Here is a 14,902-nt window from a genome sequence, read left to right on the forward strand (position 1 = left end):
TTAGGGCTGCAACTAACGATTAATTTGTCTGTCGACTAATCTATCGATTATTTTTACGATTAGTCGACTAATCGAACGATTATTTTTTGGCTTAATTGAGTTTTTTTGATTAGCTACTTAATCCTGTAATACAGACCCCTCAGTAAGTCCCTTCCCAGTACAGACCCCTCAGTAAGCCCTTAAATGGAACCTGCTGGCTAACCAAGGCTGTCTGTAATAGAACAAATTACTGGACCTTCCTGACCCAGATTTTTACTACACAGGGTTGTTGTAGATGAAGTGGAGAGGCACTGTTGAGCACGTCAAATGTCTTCAACACAGGGATGCTGTAGTTGTAGTGAAGATGCACTGTGCAACCTCTGTAAAATGTCACCTACGCAAGGCTGCTGTAGATGTAACGTGTAAGCAAAGCACTTTTTAGATGTTACCTACTTAGGGCTTCTATAATTGTAGTAGAGAGGCACTATCAAGCACAAATGAAGTGCCATCTACACAGAGCTGCAGTACATTTAGTGGAGCGGCACCATCAAGCACCTAGAAAATGTCACTTCTGCATGACTGCTATAGCTGTAGTAGAAGGGCTTCGCTAAGCATGTGTAAAATGCTACATGACATTGTATGAATATGCTGTTGTATACAGCATGTCTAGTTTGTGACTGTACCACCATTTGACACACTCAGAAGAAATATAAATATAGAAGAATGACAGTTCATACTGAAGACATTTTTAGGTTTTGTGGCAATCTTTCTGCATTTTGTCAAAATATGGCTAAGCTTTAATTATGTGACAAGTTATGACAAAGTTTCATTTCAGTAAGTAGAAAAAAAGGAATTTTACTAACTTTTGCACCAGCACCTGCAGAGCATTGCAACCACATCACTGCCTCAGTGTGCAGAGCGTCGCTTGCCTCTGGGATGTCATGTCATGACTTAGAAGAGCCGGACACTCTGGACTGGAGCACAGTGGGGGCGGGGCAGTGCACCCTGCAGCGGCCCCAATCAATGCAGCGGCCGGCAAAGCGAGCCGGGGGCGTGTGACGTGTCGACGCCTTTCACGCACGTCGACTAATTTTTGTAGTTGACGAGTTGTGGCAGCCCTAGTAAGTTTATAATAATCGCTTGCCTATAGGTACAATGAATATCTCCTACCTGTGCACCGTTTATGAAATATCACTGTTTCTGCAGCATATTCATACTGTCCCTTCAGAGGTCTGTGTCACGGCGTGACTCCCACGTGCATGCACAGGAGCGACGTCATCGCAATTCGCCATTCAAACAGCTGGAGCCTGTGAACCTGGAAGGAGATTGGATGAAGATGAGAACCCTGTCAGTGGTGACAGCGCTCTGCTGGAGGGCTTTGGTTTGAGGCAAGTCTTTTCATAATGTGCTAATATGCGATGCATGCTAGCACATTATGACATTAACTTGCAGGGAGATTTTTTTGTTTGCTACAGTTTACTACCACTTTAAATGGCCGTCATCTCTATCCATGTTTTGTCCAAAGACAAAAAAGCAGGCTTCAACACTAGATACCTGAAGAAAGCCTGCTAGCAGCTTATTTAAAGAGCCAACCAGCCCTCACGATATATTCTGATGTTAACATCCCAAAGGTAAAGATTGAATGATCATCCAGGACCTCACTACACCCAAGCTCTGGATACTGTCCTCCAGTGCGAGTATGCTGGGTGCCAGTCCTTGGAGCCCGTACTTTTTTTTTTTTATCGACACTTAAGTGAAGAGATGGAGGCTGCACGCTTGTGATGGCCCTTTTAAAAGATCTTTATTGCATAACAGCCTGCCACTTGAATGCATTTTACCCAACCAAGCTTAGTTGTAGATTTCTACAGGGAATCCACCCATGCAAGGATTAGAGTTGTATCTTTCCTAAACTGCGTCAAGAGAAACAGTCAAAACCTAGGATGGCAAGACCAACACCTATTTCTTTCCAAGCTAACGCCAATTGGAAACTACACTGTACACTTTGTGTGTGAAGTTCAAGAAAGCAGTGCTGAGAGCGCAGGACTACAAGGGTAAGAATTTAACAGCTAATTTGCCACAAAATGGTAAAGATTTACTAATACTACTAAGGGTGGGTTCACACTTCTGCGATGTGGGAACCAGTGCGAGTTCTTCCTACACCGACATGTCACTCGCAGGCATTTCACGTTGCCCTCTGCAAAATGCTGCAGGTGCCAATGTAAAGTTAGTGACCCCCCCCCCTGATCGGATTGCAGTGCGAAATGTGAAATGGTTCAAGAATTGGATTGCATAGGTGACAACACAAAGTAAGAAGTCACAGCAGGACCGTGCAGCTTAATCACAGAATCATTTATTAAACATGCTATTGGGTAAAAACGCTACTTTCACCTTGGTGAAAAGTTAAGGAGGCAATGTTTGGGATGGAAGCAGCTGCGATCACACAGTGCACATACACGTCACACTCCTAAGCTGGGTAAAGCATATTGCTTTTAGCAAGAGGGAATAGAGCACACTAATATGACCTGCAGCAAGTAATGCCTCGTACACACGCAACGATTATCGGCCGACTTTTGTCCAGTGTTGTGTTGGTTGAAATGTGCTCTAGACTGCACACGAATTTTCTCGGCCAACAAAAATCTACTTCAGAAGTGATGTCATGTGATGGTTTACTTTCCGTGCGTTTTTTCATCTCTGAGCATGCCAAGTCTTGCTCATCAGATTTTTCACTGCCGAAATCTGTACTGACTGACGGAAAATCGGCCGTTGTGTTGACGGCCAACAAAAATTTTATAGCCTGCACACTAGATTTTTTTTTTTTGGCCGAAAAGTCGGAGTCTGTTGTCGGAAGCATCATACTAACAAGCCGAAAAATGGCCGATCGGACGTTGGCCGAAAATTCAAGCGTGTGTACGGGGCATTGATATGAAAGTGTAATCAGCAGATTAATCGGTGGGTATGCAGTCACTCAATGTGAGTATGATCAGTCCTCATCTGGGTAAAGTTAATATAAAGAGTAGTGTTGAGCGAACACGGACTGTATTATTCGTGTTCGTACCGAATAATTGGATTTTTTGTACCCGAACACGGACACGGACACTTTACTGTATGTTCGGGTAAAAATCCGTGTTCGGTCGTTTTATTTCCGGGTTTTGCATGCTTTGGCGCTCTTTTCATGGCGGGCTTTCAACAGCCAATCAACAATCGTTTAACTGGTGTGCCTTAAGCCATCCCAGCCATGCCTGCAAATGTCTTAGTAGCTGTGATTGGCCGTCTGAAGCATGTGACCAAGTCTTTATAAGTTCGAGGCAGCCGCCGCAGCAGCGTCATTCTGCTGCTTAGCTAAGGGACAGAGCACACATCAATGTGCTGGCTGCTGATTAGGGAAAGATAGGCAGGAAAAAACCATTTGTGTCCGGATAGAATTGAGGGACAGGTCGGAGTGTTTAGGCAGGGCGAGTTGTAGGCATTTTAGGGATAGAGTCTGCTGAATTATAGGGTCAGTGTCTTCTACAAACTACAATCGATATTGCTGTGTGGGGGGTGGGGTGAATCTGCACTCAATCCTGATCTACGATCTCTTCTCAATCCTGTTAGGGACAGAGTCTGCTGAATTTTAGGGAAACTGTGTTCTACAAACTACAATCGATATTGCTGTGTGGTGTGGGATTGGAGATAGGCAGGTGTCAGTGATCCACATCCATTTTTCTGTGTGTGAGCTGCAGTGAACACAATCTTTTTGGGCTGCAGTGAACACAATCTTTTTGGGCTGCAGTGAACACAATCTTTTTGGGCTGCAGTGAACACAATCTTTTTGGGCTGCAGTGAACACAATCTTTTTGGGCTGCAGTGAACACAATCCTTTTTGGGGTGCAGTGAACACAATCCTTTTTGGGGTGCAGTGAACACAATCCTTTTTGGGGTGCAGTGAACACAATCTTTGTGGGGTGCAGTGAACAAAATCCTTTGTGGGGTGCAGTGAACACAATCTTTTTGGGGTGCAGTGAACAAAATCCTTTTTGGGGTGCAGTGAACAACATCCTTTTTGGGGTGCAGTGAACACAATCTTTTTGGGGTGCAGTGAACAAAATCCTTTGTGGGGTGCAGTGAACACAATCTTTTTGGGGTGCAGTGAACACAATCTTTTTGGGGTGGAGTGAACAACATCCTTTTTGGGGTGCAGTGAACAAAATCCTTTTTGGGGTGCAGTGAACACAATCTTTTTGGGGTGCAGTGAACACAATCTTTGTGGGGTGCAGTGAACACAATCTTTTTGGGGTGGAGTGAACAACATCCTTTTTGGGGTGCAGTGAACAACATCCTTTTTGGGGTGCAGTGAACACAATCTTTGTGGGGTACAGTGAACAGAATCTTTGTGGGGTGCAGTGAACACAATCTTTGGGGGGTACAGTGAACACAATCTTTTTGGGGTGCAGTGAACACAATCTTTGTGGGGTGCAGTGAACACAATCTTTTTGGGGTGGAGTGAACAAAATCATTTTTGGGGTGCAGTGAACAACATCCTTTTTGGGGTGCAGTGATCAAAATCCTTTTTGGGGTGCAGTGAACACAATCTTTTTGGGGTGCAGTGAACAAAATCCTTTGTGGGGTGCAGTGAACAGAATCTTTGTGGGGTGCAGTGAACACAATCTTTGGGGGGGTACAGTGAACACAATCTTTGTGGGGTGCAGTGAACACAATCTTTGTGGGGTGCAGTGAACACAATCTTTGGGGGGTACAGTGAACACAATCTTTTTGGGGTGCAGTGAACACAATCTTTGTGGGGTGCAGTGAACACAATCTTTGGGGGGGTACAGTGAACACAATCTTTTTGGGGTGCAGTGAACAACATCCTTTTAGGGTGCAGTGAACACAATCTTTGTGGGGTGCAGTGAACAACATCCTTTTAGGGTGCAGTGAACACAATCTTTGTGGGGTACAGTGAACAGAATCTTTGTGGGGTGCAGTGAACACAATCTTTGGGGGGTACAGTGAACACAATCTTTGTGAGGTGCAGTGAACACAATCTTTGTGGGGTGCAGTGAACACAATCATTGTGGGGTGCAGTGAACTCAATCTTTGTGGGGTACAGTGAACACAATCTCATACTTCAGAAGATTTGAGGGTGCTGCCTGTTCCATACTCCCCCTACTCCTCATCTAGCCTTTTAGGGGTACAAACAATAGTAATTGGGGCCCAGTGTGGTTGTGTACGTGTGATATACATACACTTTTTTTGGATCATATTTTCTATTCCGCTATTTAATCAAAAACCTTTGGGGATCAGTTAAATTGGGGGATAGTCTGTGTTGGTACGTGTGAGAGAGATCCACCTTTCCAAGTTGTTGGGGTTCATCTCATACTTCTGAAGGTTTGAGGGTGCTGCCTGTTCCATACCCCCCCTACTCCTCATCTAGCCTTTTAGGGGTACAAACAATAGTAATTGGGGCCTAGTGTGGTTGTGTACGTGTGATATACATACACTTTTTTTGGATCATATTTTCTATTCCGCTATTTAATCAAAAACCTTTGGGGATCAGTTAAATTGGGGGATAGTCTGTGTTGGTACGTGTGAGAGAGATCCACCTTTCCAAGTTTTTGGGGTTCATCTCATACTTCTGAAGATTTGAGGGTGCTGCCTGTTCCATACCCCCCCTACTCCTCATCTAGCCTTTTAGGGGTACAAACAATAGTAATTGGGGCCTAGTGTGGTTGTGTACGTGTGATATACATACACTTTTTTTGGATCATATTTTCTATTCCGCTATTTAATCAAAAACCTTTGGGGATCAGTTAAATTGGGGGATAGTCTGTGTTGGTACGTGTGAGAGAGATCCACCTTTCCAAGTTGTTGGGGTTCATCTCATACTTCTGAAGGTTTGAGGGTGCTGCCTGTTCCATACCCCCCCTACTCCTCATCTAGCCTTTTAGGGGTACAAACAATAGTAATTGGGGCCTAGTGTGGTTGTGTACGTGTGATATACATACACTTTTTTTGGATCATATTTTCTATTCCGCTATTTAATCAAAAACCTTTGGGGATCAGTTAAATTGGGGGATAGTCTGTGTTGGTACGTGTGAGAGAGATCCACCTTTCCAAGTTGTTGGGGTTCATCTCATACTTCTGAAGGTTTGAGGGTGCTGCCTGTTCCATACTCCCCCTACTCCTCATCTAGCCTTTTAGGGGTACAAACAATAGTAATTGGGGCCCAGTGTGGTTGTGTACGTGTGATATACATACACTTTTTTTGGATCATATTTTCTATTCCGCTATTTAATCAAAAACCTTTGGGGATCAGTTAAATTGGGGGATAGTCTGTGTTGGTACGTGTGAGAGAGATCCACCTTTCCAAGTTTTTGGGGTTCATCTCATACTTCTGAAGATTTGAGGGTGCTGCATGTTCCATACTCCTCTTCCTCATCCTCCCTTTAGGGTAGGAAAAAATTTAATCGGGCCTAGTCTGTGTTTGTACGTGTGAGATACAGTTTTTTATCCTATTCCGCTATTCAATACACACCCTTTTGGTGTAAAAAACATTAAATTGCGGCATAGTTTGCATATTTGACATTTGCATATATTGTGCCTTGTTGCGCTGTTTTGGGTACTCCACCAACATGGCCAGTGGCAATGACGCCATTCTCAGCTTAACTATCCCACTTCTATGCCTCCTTGAAAAAACAATTTGGGCGATGATGGAAGAGGATGTGGCACAGGATGAGGAGGAGGAGGAGGAGGATGAAGAGGTAACATTTCAAAGGCTTTCAGGGAAGTCATTCGCAAGGGGCTCCGAGGGTGGGTTCCTGCACACACAAACGCCAGGGACACAATTGTCCAGCAGGGGCACAGTTCTGGAGGATGAGGAGGATGAGGAGGAGGAGGAGATGGAACCATGTTCACAGCAGGGTGGCACCCAGGCCAGCTCATGGCCATCACTGGTGCGTGGCTGGGGGGATACAGAGGACACGGACGATACACCTCCCACAGAGGACAGCCTTTCGTCGCCTCTGGGCAGCCTGGCACACATGAGCGATTACATGCTGCAGTGTCTCCACAACGACCGCCGAGTTGCCCACATTCTAACTTGTGCTGATTACTGGGTGGCCACGCTGCTGGATCCCCGTTACAAGGACAACGTACCGTCCTTAATTGACCCGGAAGTGGGAGGAGCAAGCAGCAGCGAGCAGCCGGAGGAGTGTGTGTAGAGGAGAGCGTGGAGGAGAGCCGGGTGACACGTGCGGGGGAGCCGCACTAGGTCACCAGAAGCCGGCGCGAGTGCAGGGGACAGGGGACAGAGAGACCGGAACAGAGAGCGGGACCAGGACGTGAAGGACCGGGACTGGAAGCCGCGGCCGTAGACGGCGGAGCGGCGGCTGCGGCGGTGAACGGACACCACACAGTATTGAGGAGGGAGGTTCACGGAAGCAGGGGAGGAGGAGCAGCGGCGACTGGTGAGTATCTCCCTGCAGCTGTGTGACGTGCTTTGGGGACCTGTGACTGACGGACTGACAGACCATCCTGTGACTGACTGACCATAGGGATCTGTGACTGACTGACCATAGGGATCTGTGACTGACTGACCATAGGGATCTGTGACTGACTGACCTTGCTTGCGACCGTCAACGACTGACAAGACTGTTCTGCGACTGACAAGACTGTTCTGCGACTGACAAGACTGTTCTGCGACTGACAAGACTGTTCTGCGACTGACAAGACTGTTCTGCGACTGACAAGACTGTTCTGCGACTGACAAGACTGTTCTGCGACTGACAAGACTGTTCTGCGACTGACAAGACTGTTCTGCGACCGACAAGACTGTTCTGCGACCGACAAGACTGTTCTGCGACCGACAAGACTGTTCTGCGACCGACAAGACTGTTCTGCGACCGACCGACGGCGCTCTTGACTGATCGACCGTGAGTATTTTAGAGACTGGTGAGTATCTTAGCGACTAGTGAGCATTTTGCGACTGGTTAGCATCTTGCGAGGGTTAGCATCTTGCGACTGGTGAGTATATTTGCAACTGGTGTGTATCGGGTGAGTATCTTGCGACTGGTGAGTATCCTTGCGACTGGTGAGTATCCTTGCGACTGGTGAGTATCCTTGCGACTGGTGAGTATCTTTGCGACTGGTGAGTATCTTTGCGACTGGTGAGTATCTTGTGTCTGTTGGATCTTTGCGACTGGTGAGTATCGTTGCGGTTAGTGAGTATCGTTGCGACTGGTGAGTATTGTTGCGACTGGTGAGTATCTTTGCGTCTGTTGGATCTTTGCGACTGGTGAGTATCTTTGCGTCTGTTGGATCTTTGCGACTGGTGAGTATCTTGCGTCTGTTGGATCTTTGCGACTGGTGAGTATCTTAGCGACTGGTTAGTATATTAGCGACTGGTGAGTACCCCAGGTTTAGTACCAGGGAAGTTAGAGGTAGGGTAGGTAAGGAAGAGCAGGTCGTTAACATTATCCCCATAGAGTAGAGGGTAATAATGTCCGACAGGATTGCGGATGCCACTCAGTGCACTTCTTGCGGCATGTATGCGTTCCTTGATGAACCATTCGAGGGCGAATACTGCTGTGCAAGATGTGAGCAACTTGTTGCTCTGGTAGACCAGATCCTGGACCTACAGAACACAGTGGCAACACTGCGTGGCATCAACAACCTGGAAAGGAGCTTGGACATTACCTATCAGGCGCTGGTAGGGGCCAGCATAGAGGAGGGAGGAACAGAGGAGACGCAAGAAGCAGAGGTACGCAGCTGGGTGACTGTTAGGAAGGGTAGAGGGAGGAGAGCCAGGGAGGCCAATCCTGAGTTGGTACACCCTAACAAATCTGTCGAGTTGCAGGTTGAGGGGGATATCAGCTCAGGGGTGGCAGAGCTGGAGCATGCACCCTCCCCCAGCTGCCAGGGGAGGGACGGCTCCAGGAAGAAGGGGGGCCGTAACTCAGGAAAGGTTAGAAAGGTTGTGGTAGTTGGGGACTCAATTATCAAGAGGACAGAGAGGGAAATCTGTAAAAAAGATCTCGTGAACCGAACAGTTTGCTGTTTACCGGGCGCCCGAGTTCGGCACATCGCAGATCTGGCAGACAGATTGTTGTGCGGGGCTGGAGATGACCCAGCGGTCATGGTGCATGTGGGCACTAATGACAAAGTTAAAGGTAGGTGGAGGATCCTTAAGAACGATTTCAGGGACTTAGGTAATAGATTGAGGAAAAGGACCTCCAAGGTGGTTTTCTCTGAAATACTGCCTGTACCTCGAGCCACACAGGAGAGGCAGAAGGAGATTAGGGAACTTAACAAGTGGCTGAGGAATTGGTGTAGGAAGGAGGGGTTTGGGTTCCTGGAGAACTGGGCTGACTTCTCAGTCGGCTACCGGCTCTTTAGTAAGGATGGGCTGCACCTTAATGGGGACGGTACAGCTCTTTTGGGGAGAAAGATGGCCACCAAGTTGGAGGGGCTTTTAAACTAGGAGACGGGGGGGAGGGCTCAGAAGTAGAGTCAGTCAGGAGGAAGCAGAGGACTGAAGGCAGCTGTAGTGTCAGCAGCGACAGTAGGTCCACAAGGTCAATTGGCGGGTCTGTGCGGGAGAACCTCAGACCAAACAGGAATAAACATAACCGCCAATTGCGCTTAACTTCCTTAAAACTAAGAGGGGTATATGCTAATGCCAGGAGCCTAGCTAATAAAATGGATGAGTTGGAAATGTTAGTACATGAGGAGGACATAGACCTTGTGGGAATAACAGAGACTTGGTTCGACCCCTCACATGACTGGCTGGCCAATATCCAAGGGTATTCGGTGTACCGGAAGGACAGGGTAGGAAAAAGAGGGGGAGGGGTATGTCTCTATGTCAAGAACAATATAAAGGTGACAGAAAGGAGTGACATTACGGATGGGATGAGCATGGATTTAGAATCTGTGTGGGTTGAACTCCATAGGGAAGGAGAAAAGGGGAAAGTAATTGTGGGGGTTTGCTATAGGCCACCTAACCAAGGGGAGGAGGTAGAGCTGGAATTTTTAGCACTAATGGGTAAAGTGGCAAAATTGGGATCAGTCATCGTATTGGGGGACTTCAATTACCCCGACATTGACTGGGAAGAGGGGACTGCACACTCACAGAAGGCCCGCCTATTCACGGAAACCTTACTGGATAATTACATGTCACAGTTGGTGGATTCCCCCACCAGAGAAAACGCAGTCCTGGATCTATTGCTCACTAATGACCCAGACATAATCTCGGAGGTAGGAGTCCAGGACAACCTGGGCTCTAGCGATCACAGGATGATCACATTTAGTGTAAATAACAACATAACAAGACAAGTGGGGAACATAAGAACCCTAAACTTCAGAAGGGCAAACTTTCCAAAATTGTACTCAATGATGGAAAAGGTAAACTGGGACCAAACCCTGGGATCCCTGAACACAGAGGAAAAATGGGAATGCTTTAGGAACATATTAGGCAAAGGCATCTTGCAGTGCATTCCTATGGGAAATAAATTTAGAAGAGACAAAGCCAAACCTGGCTGGCTAAACTGTAGCGTCATAAAACTTATTAGGGGGAAAAAATTGGCCTTCAAGAAGTATAAATCAGAGGGCACAGTATCGGCTTTCGAGCAATACAAGGAGGCAAATAAGAAAAGTAAACAAGAAATCAAGATGGCTAAAATCAACTTTGAGAGACAAATAGCGGAGGATAGTAAAAAAAACCCAAAGAAATTCTTTAAATATATCAACAGCAAAAAAACTAAGGCAGAGCATATTGCACACATAATTAACAATGATGGGAGGATGGTTACAGAGGACACTGAAAAAGCAACCGTGCTAAATGCTTTTTTCTCGTCAGTCTTTACACAGGAAAAGGAGGGGTACACTGACCATGACTGTATGGTTAGTAGTAATAAACAGGACTTGCCACCATGGCTAACAGAGGGGGAAATCAGGGAAAGGCTGGATAAACTTAACACAAACAAATCGCCAGGACCGGATGGCATACATCCGAGAGTACTCAAGGAACTCAGTAAAGTTATATCGAGACCACTGTTCCTGATCTTTGCTGACAGTATTAGGACAGGAGATGTACCAGGGGATTGGAAGAAAGCTAACGTGATTCCAATATTCAAAAAGGGCCAGAGGCATATCCCGGGAAATTATAGGCCTGTCAGTTTGACATCAGTAGTATGTAAACTTCTGGAGGGGATGATAAGGGACTATATTGTAGAGTTTGCTAAGGACAACAACATCATCAGCAGTAATCAGCACGGGTTTACAAATGGGCGTTCTTGTCAAACCAATCTCCTTACATTCTACGAGGAGGTGAGCTGTGAGCTAGATAGGGGGAGACCAGTGGATGTGGTGTACTTGGATTTCGCTAAGGCGTTTGATACAGTTCCCCACAAGCGCTTAATTTATAAAATAAGGTCTGCAGGTATCGATAGCAGGGTTTGCTCTTGGATACGGAACTGGCTAAAAAGGCGGGTCCAAAGGGTAGTAATAAACAGCGCATACTCAGACTGGTCTGAGGTGGTAAGCGGGGTCCCCCAAGGCTCAGTCCTGGGACCAACCTTGTTCAATTTATTCATAAACAACATTGAGGTCGGGATCAGTAGTTCGATATCAGTTTTTGCAGATGACACAAAATTGGGCAGGGCAATAACTTCACAACATGAAGCAGATATCCTGCAGAATGACCTGGACAAAATAACAGAGTGGGCAACGACATGGCAAATGAGGTTTAACGTGGAGAAGTGTAAGGTTTTGCACTTGGGGACTAAAAACATAAAATCACAATACACGTTAGGAGGGGAGCCCTTGGGGGAATCAAAAATGGAGAAGGATCTGGGAGTATTGGTTGATGATAGATTAGGAAACAGCATGCAATGTCAAGCGGCAGCTTCCAAAGCCAACAGAATATTAGCATGCATAAAGAAAGGGATGCATTCCAGAGATAAGACTATAATCCTTCCACTTTATAAAACTCTGGTCCGACCGCATCTGGAGTATTCCGTCCAGTTCTGGTCGCCAGTCCTCAGGAGGGATGTGTTGGAGCTGGAGAGAGTCCAGAGAAGGGCAACTAAACTAATTAGGGGATTGGAGGACCTTGACTATGAAGAGCGTCTACAATCGCTCGATTTATTCTCCCTGGAGAAGAGACGTCTGAGGGGGGACATGATAGCAATTTATAAATATCTTAATGGGGATCCCAGCTTAGAAAAAAAGCTGTTCATTCGAAGGGATTGCATGAGGACTCGAGGGCATACAATGCGATTAGAGGAGAAGCGTTTTAACCTCAGGCAACGCGGGGGGTTCTTTACTGTTAGGGCAACAAGATTGTGGAATTCTCTACCACAAGAGGTGGTTTCTGCGGGTAGTATGGTGGCTTTCAAAAGACTCTTAGACTTACATCTCAAGGATCAGAACATTCAGGGGTATGGGAGATGATTACAGCCACACATGCCTACACAGGTTGAACTGGATGGACTATTGTCTTTATTCAACCTCACCTACTATGTAACTATGTAACTCACTGGAGCGCGATCGCAAGATGCGCGAGTACAAGCGCACGCTGGTAGACGCCATGCTGCTGGCATTCCCATCTGACAGCGGGGCCACAGTGGAAGCACAAGGCAGAGGAGGAGGAGGAGGAGGTCGCCAACGCAACCAGGGCACCGCCAGCACCTCAGAAGGCAGGGTTAGCATGGCCGAAATGTGGAAAAGCTTTGTCAGCACGCCACAACAAACAGCAGCACCAGCAGCTCAGATGGAACGTCTTAGCAGGAGGCAGCATTTTACCAACATGGTGGAGCAGTATGTGTGCACACGCCTACATGTAGTGAATGACGGGTCTGCCCCCTTCAACTTCTGGGTCTCCAAATTGGGCACATGGCCTGAGCTTGCCCTTTACGCCTTGGAGGTGCTGGCGTGCCCTGCAGCCAGTGTATTATCTGAACGGGTATTTAGCACGGCTGGGGGCGTTATAACAGACAAGCGCAGCCGCCTGTCCAGAGACAATGTGGACAAGCTCACGTTCATTAAAATGAACCAGGCATGGATCCCACGGGACTTTTCCGTACCTTATGCAGAATAGCAATGGATACCGACCTTACCCACCCATTGTTCCATTTTTGCTCTTTCTCACTCTTTTGGGGTGTACCCTCATTTAAAATTTTTGAAAAGAAGCAGTGTTGGCTACCTCGTCCTCCTCCTCAGGGCCAGATTAATGTAGGGGCTATTGGAGCTGCAGCTCCAGGCCCCTACCTTTTATATAGGCCCCGGGTTGGCCATATTCACTGTTACCGCTCTTCTGTCACTTGTAAACACAGAAGTCTGGCTTCTATGCTCGCTTCCCCAGGCAGCACCCTCAGAACCTCCCCACACAGCGTGAAGGCCGGACAAGGAGGGACAGTTGGCGATGCATGGATGTGTTTATGGGCTTCAGAGACAGCATCCCATGTTGAATTAGGCATGCATGGCTGCACCCTTCCTCCTCTGGGTGCATGGCAAGGCACGGCCCTTAAGGCCCTTCAAAATCCTCAGCACCAAGCCCATGATGCTGTTAATCCGGCCCTGGTCCTCCTCCACCGCCGCTTCCACCTACACCGCCCATAGGTGTGCGCAGCCTATTGCATTAAGGTGTGCACCCCAAAGTTGAAATACACATGCATGTGTTTGCCAGCAGGGAGAGTAATGTATCGGGGCCATGTACCTGTAGGCAAGGAGAAATAGAGCAGAGCAGGTCCCAGGGAGATCTTTCCCATCTCCTCACTGGCAATGCTATGTGCCCTAGGTGATTAGGGTGTGCCCAGGCACACCCAGCACACCCTGTGCGCACGCCTATGTCACCGCCACATCCACCACCACCTCAACCTCCCTCCTACTCCATATGGGCCTCGTCCTTCAGAGATGAAGAAGAACATTGTTTTATTTTTCTGTTTTTTTTTGTTGTTTTAAGTTATTTCCCTATCCACATTTGTTTGCAGAGCACTTGCCATGCTCTTAATTACGTTTTGCTGCCATTTGCAGCACTCTAGCCCTTTCCTTTGGTGTTTTAGAGCCATTTTAGTGCCTTAAAGTTCGGGTCCCCATTGACTTCAATGGGGTTCGGTGTCCGGGAAAAGTTCGGTAAAAGTCCGGGACACGGACCCGGACTTTTTTTTAAAGTTCGGCCGAACCCGTCGAACACGGACATCTAGGTGTCCGCTCAACCCTAATAAAGAGTATGACTGAATAACGATAGGGACTTGTCTTTGTGAATAGTCTCTTGCAACTTTAGTACCATGGGATGATAGTGCGGATTCAAGCGTGTGATATGCTGATAAAAATCTGATTGTTCAAACACTAATGCAGGGAACAATAAAGTGCATCTGCACCATAAACCTGAAACGACCAATGGAGCCACTCACCAAACCAGCATGTGATCAGGATACGAGTATATCCACTTGCTGGGTCATAGGAGGAAAGCTCTGCACTTGCAGATGTACATCTCACAGAGAGCCAGGCTGTCTGCCGTTATCGGTACTCCATAGTTCAGGTCTCTTGCAGGGTTTAGAGCGGTCTTCAATCGTTTTGGTCTGTTTGGCTGTAAGTCACCGTAGTGCCTGTACATAAGATGGCATCCGCTGTTTCAGTAGGTACATCAGGCATGTGCATATGTGTGGAGCTGCGTCATCTGTCAGAGCTTGAGCTTTGTCTGGGATTTTTTTTGTATCTGTTTGATAAATTATTTGCCATTCTGAAGACACACACACACTGCTCAAAAAATTAAAGGAACACTTTGAAAACACATCAGATCTCAATGGGTAAAATTATCATGCTGGATATCTATTTAGATATGGACTAGGTAATGTGTTAGGAACGAAAGGATGCCACATTGTTTGATGGAATTGAAAATTATCAACCTACAGAGGGCCAAATTCAAAGACGCCCTGAAAATCAAAGT

This window comes from Pelophylax lessonae (genome assembly GCF_965119305.1).
Source record: "Pelophylax lessonae genome assembly, chromosome: 1".
NCBI classification, from domain to species: domain Eukaryota; kingdom Metazoa; phylum Chordata; class Amphibia; order Anura; family Ranidae; genus Pelophylax; species Pelophylax lessonae.